Genomic DNA, 17,790 nt, shown 5'->3' with positions numbered 1-17,790 from the left:
CTCACTTTTTTGCACAGTTGAAAAAAAAATTGACTTGTTGAAATGCCACCTACTCTGTTTCATTAATAATGAATATATCATTAGATATTTGTTCGAAAAATAAGATCGCAGTAGCCTCTGCCTCTAGAATTGTAAGTTATATTACATGTCTCTGGAATACGCCCTCAGCATAAGAGATATACCATAGTTTCCTGGTTGCGTGATTACGTGAAACATTTCGGTATGGTAGCCAGATTGAAAAGTCTTCGGCGGAAAGGACGGTTAATTCAAGCCGCTCACGAGAAAATGTAATACAGGCTTCGCCTATCAGCGAGCAGAAATGATGAAGGCAATTTTTAAATCGGCTGCGGCCGGCTCCCGATGGTTATGTTTCCGTGCGCCGAAATTACCCCACGAGCTACCGTCCGCCAATTTCTGTGCAATATCGAAAAAAGGAACGAAGTGGTTTCCAGAGCTGTAAGTGATTTTAGACGTAAGTTTATTGTAAGGCCAGAATAATAGATGAGAAGAGGAAATTAACTAAGTTTCATTACTGCGGAATGGAAACGCCTGTCTTAGTCTTTACTTAACAAAATAAAAGCAGTTGTACGGAGTGAGTTTTGGGACAAGTAAGAGCGAACACTTGTCTTCACAAAGATAGATGGTGAAATTGTCGAAGTGTAAAACTTGTTTGTTCACTTGGTGATTTTGTTACCTAATATATCCGGCGTCGTTACCAAAACGACCTGAATTCGGAAGGATTGGCTACTACTCTATATATTGTCACGGAGTAACATAACAGATACCTTGGTTTATTATAACCATTTCTCCATTTACTTTACGCTGAGTTATCAACATGGTCTACGGGTATAAGTAGTTTGGTTCGACTAAATTCTACTGACAAGCTCTCAGTCCCTAACATAGCTACGCGTATGAATGCAGCGGTGTGCTGCAGCCTCGCTTACAGAGATTACGGGACGCGTCACGCCCTGAGAGCGTACCAGCAGCCAGCAGAGCTCAGCCGTCACTGCTCTGTGTTTGTTCGCACTGGGTATTTCGAATTAAACAGACCCGCCGTGCGTTTCCAGGATCACGTATTTAATATCGCGAGCACTCCGAAGATGCGGAAAACGCGACTATGATGTTTTCCTGACATATTGTGTCATCCTAGATCGGGAGGTTTTCCAATAAGCACCAAGCTGAACGATGTCGACTTCTGTAATAGATGCCTCGACGTAAGGAGGCCAGGAATATACGAGAATCCATGCCTGGGTAAACAGCTGAGGCGAACATAGACATCTCGCCAGATTAGATCGGCTGAAAAATCTGTTGTCAGTAACCACTGCCACGAGGGTGACACAATGCAAGGACACCAGACCGCCGTTCTCTCGTCCGCTTCCTGTGGGCAAAACAGATTCATCGTGAAATCGTGGCGCTATGTGGACCAAATGGCCGCAGTGAAATTGTGCCAACAATTTGAGCACGTGAGTGAAGCTGATCCACCCCACAGTCCGTATCTTGCACTATGCGATTTCCACCTTCTCGGTGATCTGAAATACTGCCTTGTTGGAGAGGGGGGAAAGGGGGGGGAGATTTTCCAAGAACGAGGTCGTTCAGACAGTAGTTCTCGAATGGCGCCGTATCCAAGGAGCGGATTTCTACAGTCGAGGAGCTGAACAATTGGTAGAACATCCCGACCGTTGTCTACACACCTGGTGACCGTGTTGAGAAATAGTGTCATGTTGTCTCTATCACTTCGGAGTGTAGTGCTGTATTGAGCAAAAGTTACCTGGCCTGCCATGCTAATTAGAAGCTACAGTTTGAAGCCGCCTTGTAAACTGGCTCAGCGGTTCCTACAGCATGTCAGGACACTTCACGAAACACTGTCTCCTGAATTTGTCACAACTGCACAATATATTGTTGGTTAACAAAGTTAGATGTGTCTGGTAAATTTTCAGAGATCAGGAGGGTTTAAAAAAATTTCGTTTTCTGTATTAGGGTGCTTTTCAGATAGTTAAAAAACATGAACGCATCACTCACATCTACATGTGTATTGCAATAGAATTCTTTGCGTCCATTGTCACTTGCCTCGTTTTCTGTTCTAGCCGCGAATGGTGCAGCGGAAGGAAGATTTCTGGTAAGCGTCCGTGAGGACCCGCATCTCTCTAATTATACTACCGTGGTCTTTTCGTGAGGTACACCCAGGCTGAATATCTGCATTGATTGACTCTGCTGGAAACGTATGATACCGGAACTTTAACGGCAGATCGTACCGCGATGCGGAATGCCTCTCTTCTGCCTTGTGCCACTGAAGTTTGCACAGCATCTCGGTGATGCTTTCGCGCTTACAGAATGCAGTTCTAACGAAACGTACTGCTCTTTTTTGGATAACGCAACTCATTAATGAGTAGATTCAGCCATTTAAACGCCTCATTATGTCAGTAAGTAAGCTTAGTCCGTTACCCATTTGTCATCATTCAGTGATATACTCCGTTTATCACAAGTATAAACCTGATTTAAATATTACGTCATGTATTCTTCCGCGTTTGCTTGAATGTCATTGGATGTAGTTTCACGTGGAGCGGAAGCCAAGCCGTGTCCAGTACAGTTGAGTACCATCATAAGGATACGTTTTATGCTGTGTTACAAGCACATAAGACTGCCCGATAATGCGAGACAACAGCTTTACCAGCGCATTAAACTTTGACAGAACTGTCCAGTCAGCTGCTCCAACTAGCCTGCAATGATGAGAGCAGTTCCAGTTCAGACGTAAAAAGATACCAGCAGAAAAACGATATAGCTTAGAATGTCACTTTATTTTTAAAGAGACTCAAATAATATTCGGCGAAACTCCAGCACTACCGCACGCATCTCAGGTGACCAGATGCAAGGCGTAAAATGCTCTCGTTCTCTCCTAACATAATACTCGTACTCTGATTACAAACAAGAGTGATGAAAATTCCTAACTCAAGCACAGAGTAATTTTTCTGAACGAGCTACCCTGTATGTGTGATGCAAAAGCATACTGCAGGGTTTCACCGTATTGTTGAATTCTGAAGCCACTGAAGGTATTAATTACAGTCTGTCGTCTGGTAATCTCTTAGCTCCTTCCTTATCGGAACCTGAGAAATGCATTTCAACTATGGAACTGCCTTCTGCTACACTGATAACCAGTCGATCAACGAAGCCTGCCAGGCGTCCTATTTTCTCCTCCTCTTTTCTGACGCGACGTTCTATATACCGCCTGCGTTCGGCAGTGACGTGTGAAAAAGCTGCGTGCGCTAGTTCCAGTACATCTGGCAGCTTAACTTGGATCCAGATCAGTTCTGTCGGGTTCATGTAGTAGTGGTACAGTGGCATATGTAAAAATGCAGCTCCTGTACGGTGTGCTCGATGCTGTGAAAATGATCGTTTTTCACGTTTCTACGACAGTTACCACTGTGGTTCGTGTGTGACTACATCTGTGGTATAAAACAATGGACATAGTCCAAATAAAGAGTATTTGGTTTTTCATTTTCCCCTAAAAAATGACATTGCTATGTATTCTCATTTTAAGCAACGTATGTTAATAAACTTTCATAAAATATCGATAATTAACAATTGATATTTGAAATGAAAACAGGAATTTTGCGTGCAATATTCAGTTAGAAACAAGATGACGTGCATTATTCATAAAAAATGATGAATTTTACTACTAAGAGATGTAGGTATTTCAAATTTAAAAAGTCTGAGGCTGCGAGACGTGAACCAGCAAACCACGAACTGCAATAAATTAGCCCACTACACTACCGATTCCGCTATGTTACTGCCGTTGGGAATGTGTATCTCATCTGCATCAATACCGTCCTTGGAGACGTTCAAACTGATTATTTATGTAAATTTATGAAAAATATTAAGTACCAGCTATTTCTCGGCACTTTTTAAGCATGTTCCACACTTGTGTTTCACTACGGAACAGGAAGCAGCCTCACTCATTTTCATACTGCGTCTTAACAACGCTATAATCAGAGCAGAGTCGTGTACAGACTGTAGTTGTACACGATTTTTGAAATAAAAACTACATAACAGAGCCATGATTAAGAGAAACGCCGATGGCTGTTAATACATTCTAATATCTTATCTTAAAGTTGCATTTAACGTAACTTAGTAATAATGTATGTAATACTTAAGTGGGACCTATTTCCAAGAGCTTAGCAACACCAGTGTACGTGCGCTACGGCTTCGGACCAATCATCGTGTATTACATAAAGTTTATTCTTATGGTGAACGAAGTATACAGTAGTCATGGCTCTCGTTTCATTTCCACTGTGTGGCGGGCAGCCTATCACGCGTGCCCCACAGGGGCAAGAACTGTGACGGCTCTGAGGCGGCTGTGGTTCCCACGCAACAGCCTGCGGTAAACAGGTTCAACGCTGCTGACATGAGGCGTCTATGTGTCTGACTGAACCCGGAGCTATACAGCCAACAGACCGGAGGAAATACGCTGCGAACAGTCGTCACTTTCATCTGCATCTACACACATACTCAATAAACCACCATATGGTGCAAGACGAAGAGTACGTTCTACCACTATCTAGTTATTTCCTTCGATGTTCCACTCGCAAATACAGCGAGGTAAAAGCGACCTGCTGTCTCCGAACGAGGTCCAATTTCTTTTATCTTATATTCGTGGTCCTTATGCAAAATGTGCATTGGCGGCAGTGGAATCGTTCTGCAGTCAGCTTCAAACGCCGGTTCTCTAAATTTTATCAATAGTGTGTCACGTAAAGAACGTCGTCTTTCTTCCAGGGATTCTCACTTGAGTTCACGAAGCAGCACCGTATACTCGCGAATTGGTTGAACCTATGGAGTAATAAGATCACAGAAACGCCACTGAAGATGCATCACAAATAAAAAGTGAAACGTGTATGGCACAAAACTAACAGCCTTTAGTTGAGCTGCATAGACACACCACATCTCGAAGGTTGTACAGACGTCAAAATTAAAATACGTAAAATAAAGTGGTGTCATACCATAAGAAGGGAGCAGAAGTCCACTACCAGACACAATGAGAAAACCACATTGTCACTGAATATGAGTGAGGAGCCTCATTCAAATAAAGACTAATCCGCTAGTGGGCATATAAACAGCTGGTCGCATATTGAAAGTATTTCTGTCGAAATAATCCATAAAATCACAATTTTATACCTTATCTTGACTAAAAATACGTTCGCATGCATTTTTCTATTTTTTTAATTTGTTAATGTGTGTGAAATACCACACATGAATAGTTAGACGGCCAGCAGGGGAGAGTCTTTACATGCACGACGTTTATTCCTCATGCCCACTGGCCATGTGGTTTTCTCAGAGTGATTGCGTGTGAACTAATTATTCCTTCTTATAATATGGTATTAGTGTATATTACACGTTTTCGTTGTGAGATAATCTGTATAGCTACACTTTTTAAATTTTCAGCTTAATGTCATTAGTGTCTGTCCGTATATCGGGAAATGGCCGATGGCAGCCGAAGCCGGTAATTTCTTGCTGAAAGTAATTATGTCTGATTGTGACGAAAAATAAACCATTTTTTAAAAGTATTTTAACAATCGAAGTGTCGTCTCTTGCTTTCCACTAACCTCTGAATAAGAAGGACGCTGTTATTTTAGTAATCTTAGATGTCTTCTCGTTGTAGGTAGTTTGGAAATGGATGTTTGGAGTTGGAAACCGATTGTTAAATTTACTTTGCAAGTCAGACCGTGTGATGCATTTATATAATATGACCACTCGCTATTGCTCCGTGCCATCATGCAAATATTACCTAAAACCCTTTTCTTGCTTTCCTTTTCCCGAGAAAAGCGCTCTATAGGCTGATTTATTGACTTGGTCGCTAGGCACCTACATGGACAAACGACACATGGCTCGCTGTCCTACTATTGTCTCTCTTTTCATCCAGTCCACCTCCGATTATCATTATTGTAAAGCTTCTTCTTCTTCTTTTACTTGATTTTCTCTGTCTTCCTGTGTATGTTCATAATCTGGTGTTTTGCATGTGCAGTGCCGTGTTGGAGGGGAACGTTTGCAGCAGGCGAGATATTCTTATAGCCTGCACCGCACTCGTAAAAGCGAGCTGGGCCGCTGGTTATCGCCGCAGTATCTTAACTTTATTTTTGCGCCGCCCGTTTTTCACCGACCTTTCCCGAGTCGAATATTGCATGTCAGACGCAGGGAAAGGCATTTCAGCCGCCTGTTTAAGCCCGGTAATCTGCACGGGCGCCGCGGTAACAGGAAGCAACGGTGTTTCTCAACCGCCGTACACCGCTTCCGGTGTTTGCGCAATGCAAAGTCCCCATGGTGAGGGTCACAGTCGCTTATTACGAATGCGAGCGGCGTACATACGTGGGCTGTCTGTGCAGTCGCCGAGGCTAGCACCAAAAATGTGTCGACGAGGTGAGGAGTATGCAGTGAACACACTGTCTGCCTTTGTGCAACTGCAACACGATGCCGTATGGCGCTCAGTGATGACTATCCTTGTTGGAACTCACCTGACAGCGCAGTTGAATGATTATCTCGTATTCCAGTCACTCTTCTACGAGCATACATTTCCCAATACGACCGAATAACTGACTAGGTTGGACATTGCATTCGTGTTCGGAAGTAACAGGCTTTAAATCTCTCTCTTCGGCCTATTTGTGGCACCACATTCACCGATTCATTGAGCACAATTATCCACCACGAGACTTTTCGTTAATTCAGACAACCACTGTTTTTAATGTGGCGGTACAGGAATTTTCTTCTTATTAAGTGCCTTCTTTTAGTGCCTGTCTCGAATTTCTTCTGCTCTGTGGTGCCCGATCAAAAATAGGTGAATTGTAACTTTATGTATACAGGGCGTCCCGAGAGGAATGGTCAGTATTCAGGTATGTGACAGGAACGACCATTCGAAGCAAAAACGTTTAGTACACATCGGCTCTAAAATGAATACCGGAAGAGCTATTGGGGACTTCTTCATTTTCGATGCTGCGAAGCAAATTTTTTCTACTTTGCTTTCCATATTTTGAGGATTGGTACAGTAGAACTCCAATTAACCGAACTCCAACTATCCGGATCTCTTTGAAGAAAAAGAAGTTTGGACAGCATGACTAAACGTGATGGTTTTGTTTTCAATAATTATTACAGTATGCATTACACTGTACGTTTTAAAATCAATCCTCAGTGAATGTATTAGAGAACAAAATTTTGCGGTGAAAAATGAATACAGTGCGCACATTGCTCTTCGCGAGGCCCGTCATTCAAATGGTTCAAATGGCTCTGAGCACTATGGGACTCAACATCTTAGGTCATAAGTCCCCTAGAACTTAGAACTACTTAAACCTAACTAACCTGAGGACATCACACACACCCATGCCCGAGGCAGGATTCGAACCTGCGACCGTACCAGTCCCGCGGTTCGCCCGTCATTCAGTGTGGGCCCCATCATCTTAACGTGTACCACACTGATTTGTCGCTATATGCTCCGTCTTCCGTGTCTTTTGTTTTGTGCGTATCTTTTGATTTATTGTGCGGCATATGTCTTTTAAAAGGAATCGCGTGTTCTTGTCGTTGGCGGGTAAAATAAAAGTTCTTGAACAATTATACAAAGATATGAGTGGTAATCAGTTAGCTGAAATGTTTAGCGTGGAAACATCGACAATTTCAGACATAAAAAAGTCCTCGATTTTTAACATTGTGTCTGTCCTTGAGAATGAAGGTGGGGAAAAAAAGGGAACTTGAGGAGGCGGTGTTTCAGTGACTTTATACCAGCGGACATTGGCACTCCATCTTTCAGGACCGATTGTTAGCTAAAATGCAAAACTTTTAGCCGAGAAAATCCACATTTTGTCTTTATTGAGAGCGAGCAATGGCTGCATCCGGAATTTCAAGCAAGACAGTATTCGTGAGTTGGATTTAAGTGGTGAAAAACTGTCAGCAGACCCAAAAGCAGCAGAAAATTTTATTGAAAAAATTTAAAACTGAAGCAGAAACATTTACTTTTCTGAGACTTCGGGACCTAAAACTAATCAGTTGAGAGGTTGAGTATTTTCTCGGTATCTTTTTTCTACTCGACTGTTGCAGTCACGTGGCAGTTTTAACGTAATGAGATAACGTGCAGGCTCATATCTGTATTGCAGGAGTTGTTACTAATGACTCCAGTCACGCTGGTCAAAGCAATGTTGGCGCTTCTTGTAATTAAAAATAGGTATATAAAACGCCCTGTTAACCCGCAGGACAGGACAGGTAGTTTAAATTGTGGAAAGGGGCCAAAATAAGGGGCTGTTAGTTACACTCGAACATACAACTTTATTATTTGGTCAAACATTACAAGAGGCCAAAAAACAAATTTTTTTTTAACACAGAGCTTTAATCTTTGCGATTTAATTACCGGCTGAAAGCCACTTTAATTTAAAAATGTCTGAAGGCCAATAACTTAAAACGCAAGCATAATCAGAAATTTAAAAGCAAGCCTTACCTTACAACAGTACTTTATTTAGGCTGACGGCCCAAAGAATCTGAGATTTTCAGAACAAACAATTTGAATTCAAAATCCGCTGAAAGCCCAACACTGAAGGCTAAACAACATTAATTTAAAAAAAAAAAACAAGGCCTTACGTAAAACAGTTCTTAATTAGACAAAACTCAACCAAAACAGAAATTTAAAAGGTTAAGCCTTATCTTAAAACAGTTCTTTAGTTAGGCTGAAGGCCCAAGGAATAGACACTTCACTGGACTCGCATTCGGAAGGAAGACGGTTCAATCCCGCGTCCGGGCATCCTGATTTAGGTTTTCCGTGATTTCCCTAAATCGCTCCAGGCAAATGCCGGGATGGTTCCTTTCAAAGGGCACGGCCGACTTCCTTCCCCGTCCTTCCGTAATATGATGAGACCGATGACCTCGCTGTCTGGTCTCCTTCCCCAAAACAACCAACCAACCAATGGACACTTCAAGAGCAAACAAGTTAAATTCAAATCGGCTGAAGGCCTAACACATAAAACTCCATAACGCATTATTTTAATACCAAAGGCCCTACGTGAAACAGTTCTTAAAATTAGGCTGAAGGCCTAAAGAATCTTACGCCTTAAGGGCAAAACAACCTTAATTTAAAAAATCGGCTAGAAGCTATACAAGTACAAACGACAAGAACAAATAAAAAAAAGGCAGTACACCCACTGGTGCTCAGATGTTCGAGGGTCGGCCCGACAACCATTCACGATCTGCCGACAACCCAACCGACCGACAGTCAACGGACCCACAGACAAGATAACTTCCACTTCACGCGACCAGGACACAACAGGGAGTTCAATAGAACAACATAGAAGATATTGGCACCCACAACCAATCAAACACGGAGCTGTCAAACTACACACCGTGCTGGACAACAACACGATGAGGAAGCTACACTGCCTGAAATTTAAGTCAACGACCAGGGCAGGTAAACGGAACGTTAACGGCCACAAGGCAGAAGATTCCGCTGGTGCACTTCAATTCAAATAACCAAATACAGTGAAACTCCACCGGAGGGTGCGTAGAATTTTCCAACTTGAAAACCACGTTGTTGGTCGCAGGAATACCGCAACAGCCGACAGCGAACTCCAAACGACACAATGTGAACAGTCTTGACTTGCTGGTAGGTCAAATCGGAACTCGACTTTCGTGTCCAGGGTCGGTGAACCACGGACCTCGTAGCAATGGGAACAGCGCCACACTCTCCGACACCGCGTAGAGACCGCCAGCGGGCCCCGGCCAAACTACGCCCCGCGGAGAATTCCTCGCTGTTCCACGCCAACCGACCGACTGCCCAGGCCCGGAAACGGTGAAAGGACCAAGTATACGTCGGCCGATGAGACGAGCAACCGAACGACCAACCAACGGTCGTCCCGCTCCAACCTCTCTCCGTCGGACAGTTCGTGTGTGTCGCCAGAGGTCGGCGATCACTGGCTGTCAGCGCCTCACCGGCGCTCCGCCCCCGACTTCACTGCTGGTCCGTCTGCAACTGACTGCCAGACGCACGACGACCTGGAAATACTGTCGGTCGCTCCAGAGATGGTACGGCAGTGCGGTTAATCGATACGTGTTGCTGCTGCTGCTCACGGGCAAGTAAGGCAGGAAGTTAGTGGCGCCAGTAAATGGAATAAGAAAACGAGGCGGCAGTACCGTAATAGAAGATGGCAAACTATAATTGGGATGAAGGCGAGCCGTGCACGGCTCAGTATATAACTTTATAAAATTAGCAATGATAATGTTTTAGGCCGGCCGCGGTGGTCTAGCGGTTCTGGCGCTGCAGTCCGGAACCGCGGGTCTGCTACGGTCGCAGGTTCGAATCCTGCCTCGGGCATGGGTGTGTGTGATGTCCTTAGGTTAGTTAGGTTTAAGTAGTTCTAAGTTCTAGGGGACTTATGACCTAAGATGTTGAGTCCCATAGTGCTCAGAGCCATTTTGATAATGTTTTAGTCTCCTATTGTGGCAATAGGTTGCTTAACTGAATTGTGTGCTTCATTTATCACCTGTACCTCGCGTGCAGTAACAAAGGCACAGCAGCAGCAGGGGACGTTCTGTGTGGCTTCATAAGAGGAGCAAGCGGAACATTACACGTTTTGCATACGAATAGTAAATATTCTTATTTTCTAGAAAAGAAAAGAGCTGAAGCGTTTGAGAGGTGGTGCTCAGGCAAATGCATAAAATAAAGTGGACTAATAAGAAAAGGAAAAATCTCTCCAGAATCAGCGAAGAAAGGACATGTGGAAAGTACTAAGCAGATGATGGAAGTGTGGTGGGAAATATATAACTATATTAGGGAATATCTTCCGTGCTACTACAACGGACGGGAAGTCGGAAATTGAAATATATCCTAGGAATACTAGGCGCCGTTGGATATAAGTGCTTCTCTGAGATGAAGATGTTGGCAGAGGAAAGCAAGTCATGGAGGGACATGTTAAACCAATCACAAGACTGATACCAAAAGAATGCGAGGTAGTGTTTCTCTGTTGTGTGTGACTACATACATACATACAGCATGGTAAGGGGAGGTTGGCCACAGAGTGGTGCGGCAACTGTCGTCGTAGGAAACCTGTACAGGAGCAGAGATGAATAGCGAACAACCAAATGGAGTTAACAGAACACGGCAAGCTGAAAGAGAGAGAGAGAGGAGAGACAGGGGGAGATATTTATAGGTGCGTATGCTAAACCCCTTCCCTGGAAAATATTTCTCTCCTTCATACCTCCTCTGTGTTACCACAGGTGACGCGTCACTGATACCATTTGTACCAAGATTGCAGTACACGCGAGGTGCCTATTTGCTTCCACTGCCCTGAGTGGAATGCTTAAGTTCTAAAAAATGTTCAACAACCAGCAGACTTCTACAGTTGTCTCCTGCGTAGAAAACAGCAGGTACGTCGTGAACCTTGAGGCAGTAAGGAACTCTTAGCGAGGAACTGTTATTTCTGAAATAGTTAAATTTCCAATTAGTTTGTTTATACTGGATGCCAATTGCTTTTTATTAGCAGGACACGGGAAACTGCACAATTACATTCCACTTAAAGTCACAAATAATTTATATTCTTCAACAAATTTAATGAACTGCTTATTTCTGCAAATACAATCACACTGTCCTCAGCTACACGCTAAGACTTTATTTCCAATAAAGTCTTAACCTGACACCGACCGCAGCAGACAACATGTCTGTCCTCTGACGCTTCCGAACCAGCTCTGATCTTACAGCCGAAACACTTCGCCCGCCATGCAAGTTACGCGCCATCCGAAGATCACCGAAGTGCTTCGTCTGCGTTTTCCTTTACCAGTTGTTTATTATTCTGCTGGTTATTAATACTTGTGAAATAAGGAATGATAGCACGCTATTGCGAGATGCTTTAATCTGAAATTCAAGTTAATACGCTGTTTAGTTTGTCTAATATTAATATCAGAAGATTGGCATTTTGGCGTGCAACTATCAAACGCAGCAGACAATCGTGGAGAAGGACCACAATTTAGGAGGTCTATCTCACGATACACGTACTGAACAAACCATCTGTCATTGGTACCTCGCACCACATTACGTCATCTCGCCACTTCTGCCTTCTCAACTGCTGCAAGAAGAGCTTCTTATACCTGAATATGATGGCTGTAAAGCGAGGAATATTACTAGAAGATTCACTTAACTTGTATTTCTCCAAGCGTACGAAGACTCCTTACAAATATGAAGCTATCGACGTCATAAGGAAGAGGCTGGAAGCGCGATTGGGCGAGAGCCGCGTTGATAATTCCGTTCCTATAACACCTGTGCTGTGCTGCTGATACGTCATACCACAGTGTGTCCTCTCGCTGTGACGAGTTTGATCAAAATTGATCAGCTCATTTGCGGAGGAATGTGCACTATTTGCTACGCACGCTTTCTTGTTCTCGGATAGCCGGGCAACTTGAAAAAGGTGGGTTAGAAGAAAAAGGAAATTTGTGTATTTCCCACTTGAGTTCAGATAGCTATGATCACCTACCAAAGCAGGGCCCATTTAAGTCGTCATACATGTGCATCCGATACACTGTGCAAGTCATTTTTTGCGTGATGTTTTCTGTGTCTTTGAAAGACCTCTGGATGTTTTCTCTTCCCTCCCTACTTTGAGAAGATTTCTGTAGTAAAGTACTGGTCTGTTGCCAGCTTAATGACATAGTTCCGTATCACAAAATGTCTCGGCCTCAAACCAGTCTAAAGAATGATGACCCGACACAAAAATAATGTGTACACTCAACAAATGGAAAGTGTACCTTGGATCTACCTACTCTGACAACCCCCTCTTTCCTTCACGTCCGCAGCTCGTGGTCTCTCGGTCGCGTCCTCGCTTACCGAGCACGGGGTCCCGGGTTCGATTCCCGACGGGGTCAGGGATTTTCTCTGCCTCGTGATGGCTGGGTGTTGTGTGCTGTCCTTAGGTTAGTTAGGTTTAAGTAGTTCTAAGTTCTAGGGGACTGATGACCATAGATGTTAAGTCCCATAGTGCTCAGAGCCACGGGGTCCCGGGTTTGATTCCCGACGCGGTCAGGGATTTTCACCTGCCTCGAGATGACTGGGTGTTTGTGCTGCCCTCATAACTTCATCATCATTCATGCAAGTGGCGAGATTGGACTGAGCAATGGTTGGGAATTTGTACGGGCGCTGATAACCGCGCAGCTGAGTGCCCCACAAACCAATCATCATCATCATCTTCATGTTTCCTTCACGCCCTCTGCCCCTCCAATCTCTTTCCCCCTCCCCTTCTTCGCTCCTTCTCTTCACTCCCTTCACCCCTCTCACCATTTTTCCTTCCTTTCTTCCATTCCTCCACCCACTCGCCCACTCCTACCCTTTTCGTATCCTCTCATAATCCGTTCTTTCTTCTCTCCTGCCTCTGCGTCTTCCTTCTTTCAGTCTTCCGTCACTACCTTGTCCCCTCACTTCCTTCCCTTCGGGCCGGCCGAAGTGGCCGTGCGGTTAAAGGCGCTGCAGTCTGGAACCGCAAGACCGCTACGGTCGCAGGTTCGAATCCTGCCTCGGGCATGGATGTTTGTGATGTCCTTAGGTTAGTTAGGTTTAACTAGTTCTAAGTTCTAGGGGACTAATGACCTCAGCAGTTGAGTCCCATAGTGCTCAGAGCCATTTGAACCATTTGAACCTTCCCTTCGTCCCTCACTCTCCCCCCCCCCTCTCCTCCGTCCCCCCTCTCCCTCCTCCAATCTCTATTTATCTATCTATCTCTTCCCCCCCCCCTCCTTTTGTAGGTCAGGCACAGCACTAGAAAATTACCAGTGCACAGTACTACCACTTCGACACTCCAGTGCCGTTGGACTGCTGCTGCTTGCCACGCAGACGCCACACTCGGCCGGCTGCCTGCGGCCTTGGGCCAGCCCGTCGCTGCGGCTGAGCGCGGCAGCTGCTTAGCGTGCATTTGCAGGCAGACGGCGGCGGCGCCGTTCTGCAGACAATGGTCCGAGGCGGCTCCCCCTGCTGGGCCGAGCCATGCTGGTCTGCTATCTGCGCGCACAATTGGCCCATCGCCCTTGCCGCAGGGCTTCGCGAGCTGAGCTTCTGCTGAATGGCGCCTTTGTCACGTGACTGACAGCGCCTCTATGGTCCTCTGCTCGCCAACCAGAGGCCGATGCACCACTTGCGCAACTGAGACTGTAGTTTGCACATCCACTGAACAAAATGTCTGAGAGTCAAATAACAAAATAGCACCAATTGAATACCAGAAAGCCATCTATACTACGGAGGTGGGTGGAGTTTCCATCACTTCATCATTTGAGTCTGCTGGATTTCAGTCAAGCCAGCGTAAAGTCCTTACTGAGAAAGAGCTACGACATACTTAACTAACTAGCTGGGAAATTCGACATTACCGAGATATTTCTTTATTCCAGACTTCCTTCTTCCTCCGTCTATCTCCTATTCCCCTCCTCCCACCTATCTCTACCCTCCAGTCTCTGGCCTTGTCCAGTTTCTCTCTCTCTTCTTCTGCCCCCTCCCTCTCCCTCTACCTAACTCCTTCGTTCCCATCTCTCTGCCCATTTCGTCTCCCCCCTCCCTTGTCTGTCCATCTTTTCTGCCACCCACTTATTCATCTTAATGACGTTAATTAAATTTCCATCACATTAAAACTGAAGCGCTTCACGTGAACAAGCTTTCATCAGCACACACACTCCATCATAAGGGTCAAAATACATCAGTGAATAAAAGATCAAGCCGGTTTATTGAAAAAAAAGGGGACAATTTTGAGAGAAAGTTGGCCTCGTTTACTTCCCTGAAAAATTTGCTATTGTTGTACGTACCGATTCCTGGTTTTATCCGTTGAGGTATTACAACGCTAATGGATTGTACTGTACACAGGCGGTGCTAAGGGAATCACATTGGGATGTGATGCACTAAAAGCAATACACGAACTTTGTTGTCTAAAGAGCAAATTACCAGACCTCGGACGACGTGGAGAACACACAATGCAGACTGCCAATATGAGGGAAAGCACAATGAAGGAGACATCGAATACAAATAAGAGAGAGTCTTTTCTGAAAGTAAGTGTCTGCAGTGAAATGAAAGGTGTACGATAAACACCTGAGACAATAGAAGTATAGAAGCTTTTGAAATGAAGAAGATAATGTTGGTAGGACGAGTAACTAATGAATGGCTATTGAACCGAACCATGAGCAAAACAAATTTGTGACACAATTTGTCTGAAAGAATGGACTAGATATCAAAAGAAATTTGTGACTAGACTGAAGATTTCGTGGCAAGCAGGACGTATCGTGTTATCTTGGATAGAGAATCATCGTCAGATGTAGAAATAACTCCATGTGAGCCCCAGGGAGGCCGTTGGCACCCATGATTTTCATGGTCTGTATTAATGTCCTTGCACACAATTTTAATAGCAACTTTAGACATTTCGCAGATGATGCGTTTATCCATAATGAAGTACTGTCTGAAAACAGCTGCACACATAACCAGTAGGATGTCGCTGATCTTGAAAATAGATGCAAACTATTGAGGTGTTTTACTTGTTGCAGGTTGATTGTAAGTGATCGATGTCGAGATACCAAGTCTTTACTCGGTCGCTGTTATAACAAGTACCTTCATTTTCTGATTTTCTCGGTCGCCGTCTTGTTTTCTCTTGTTGCTTTGGTCCTGCTGCGTATTTGACCGCTGACGTCTTTTCCGACTGCGGAGGGGCGAGGGCTACAAAACAGCTTCTGTATTTCAATAACTCACTACGACATCACAAAACACGGTTTCAGTAATTCTTCTATTTTCAAATAACTTCTCAACTCACAGCAACTGATAATTAACAAAGCTTTTCTGATAAAGTATTCATGTATGATGCTTCAAATGCTTGACCAAAACCGTAAGTTCGTAATTAACTCGAGATAGTATAGCACAGAGTCTATATAACAACATTCATTTTTCTTTAGTGCTCGACCGTTGTCGTCAGGCCCCTTTCTTCCTGAGTCCACACCAACCACAAAGCATGACTACAAAGTGCAAGTGACCTCTCACTGGCCAGGCTAAATTATACATTCTTCGTCACTTTCTCCGCTGTGCCCGCAGTTTTCTTTCTCACATCTGCACATAAGTTCCAAAAAACCCGGCCACAGTTAATGCTCTTGACGCTACTACTAATTACAGTCACGTTTTTCACACGCACATCTTTCGTCGTTCTAGTAAAAGGAAAGTAAGACGTGTTGCTATGCTTTATAGCAACGTGTACCTCTACACTATCCAGAGAATGTCCTTAAAAAGTTCCAGACACCAGCTGTAAGTGATGAACCTAGGAAAAATACTATCATCCTTACACATCGCTCCCACATAGACTCGCTCATTGCAAGGGAAGGAATAAATCAAAATAAATTTGGAAGATTATAAATAATAGCGCAGGAAACTGTAAAACTAAAACCCATAACTTCAAAACCAAAAGTGAGAGTAGTGATTGCAGATGCTCAGCCGATTGCGAATAGTATGTGAACATAGCACCAAATCTAATTAGAAATACGTGCAATTCAAATAGTAAAAACATAAAAGTACTAATCTGTGAAAAGATAAAGTTTCTGTATTCACGTCAGTAACCAGAGTCTGAGGTGAGAAGTGTTATTAATAAATTAAAAAATTAAATGTCTAGTGGTATGGACAGAACTCTAGACGAGGAATCAAACATTGTTTCACCAGTATAGATTCTTAGCTAACTGGCATTATTAATACTTCTTTCAGGACACGCATCGCATCGCATCTAAACCCATCTATAAAAGGCACGCTGAACAAAGGGTATTACAGCTGACAGTTGTTTATAGACCAGAGTCAGTAGTGACAGATTTTTCTAAAGTAATTGTAAGAGTAATTTATGAAAGCCTGGCGTATTTCCTGGATGAAAATACAGTATTCATTAATGTTCAAAATGGATTTAGAAAGAACAGATCGACAGAAACAGCAGACTTTCAGTTCGTGAAAATAGTCCTAAATGCCCTGGATACACATGAATTAAACTGTGGGGTGTTCTTAGATTTATCTAAAACTTTTGATCTAATGAGCCATGATTTACTACTTATGAAACTAAATTGTTATGAGGCGCAGCTACTGGCCGTCAAATGATACAAGTTCTGTCACTCCGATAGACAACAAAGAGTACGAATATATCATGGACGCAACGAATACCATTCAGATTACGAAAAAGTAACTATCGAGTGCCCAGCGGTTCTGTGTTAAGCTCTCTGTTGTTCCTTACATCTATAAATGATTTCCCAAAGCATCTGAAGGCCGCGGATACAGTAATGTTTGCCGATGATACAAGCATTTTTATAAAAGGACCAAGGAGGACGATCTACTCCAGAAAGTCTCTGAGACGATAAATCAGGAAAGAAAATGGTTTAGGGGTAACGCTTTGGTCATAAATAAGGAAAGAAAGATATGGATGAGTTTCAGCAGTATTAGAAATAAAGCTAGAAGCAGCGTAAAAGCTGAGACAGGGAACTACACTGTTGCACAAGTTCCATACACAAAATTTCTAGGCGTATGGTTGGATGAGCACGTGAGGTGGGAGAAGCATCTAGAAGTTTTGAATAAAAATCCAAGTAAATAATTCTGTGTGCAAAGGCCTCTTCGGGACTATTACAGCATTTTCAAAACAAACTTTCAAACATCAAGAAAGGGCTATCAGAATAAGTGAAAAATTTAAGAATTTAAAATAATGACGGTTCCTAGCTTATCATTTTTTGTACTTTCTGAAAACTCAGCAAGGATTTTCGAAGTTGAACAGTCAGGTTCATAACTACAAAATAAGAACCAGAGATGATTTCCAC

The 17,790-nt window shown here is 43.6% G+C and overlaps 1 protein-coding gene across 2 annotated transcripts in view; it reads left to right on the top strand.

Moving 5' to 3' along the window:
* The window catches only part of LOC126092623 (protein FAM151B), a 406,482-nt gene that overhangs the window by 232,343 nt on the left and 156,349 nt on the right, over nt 1-17,790 (top strand). The gene's annotated exons all lie outside the window — the stretch shown is intronic.

Source organism: Schistocerca cancellata, chromosome 7 (genome assembly GCF_023864275.1).
Source record: "Schistocerca cancellata isolate TAMUIC-IGC-003103 chromosome 7, iqSchCanc2.1, whole genome shotgun sequence".
Lineage (NCBI taxonomy): Eukaryota > Metazoa > Arthropoda > Insecta > Orthoptera > Acrididae > Schistocerca > Schistocerca cancellata.
The sequence above is the reverse complement of the archived record's forward strand: the minus strand, read 5'-3'. Positions and strand labels throughout refer to the sequence as shown.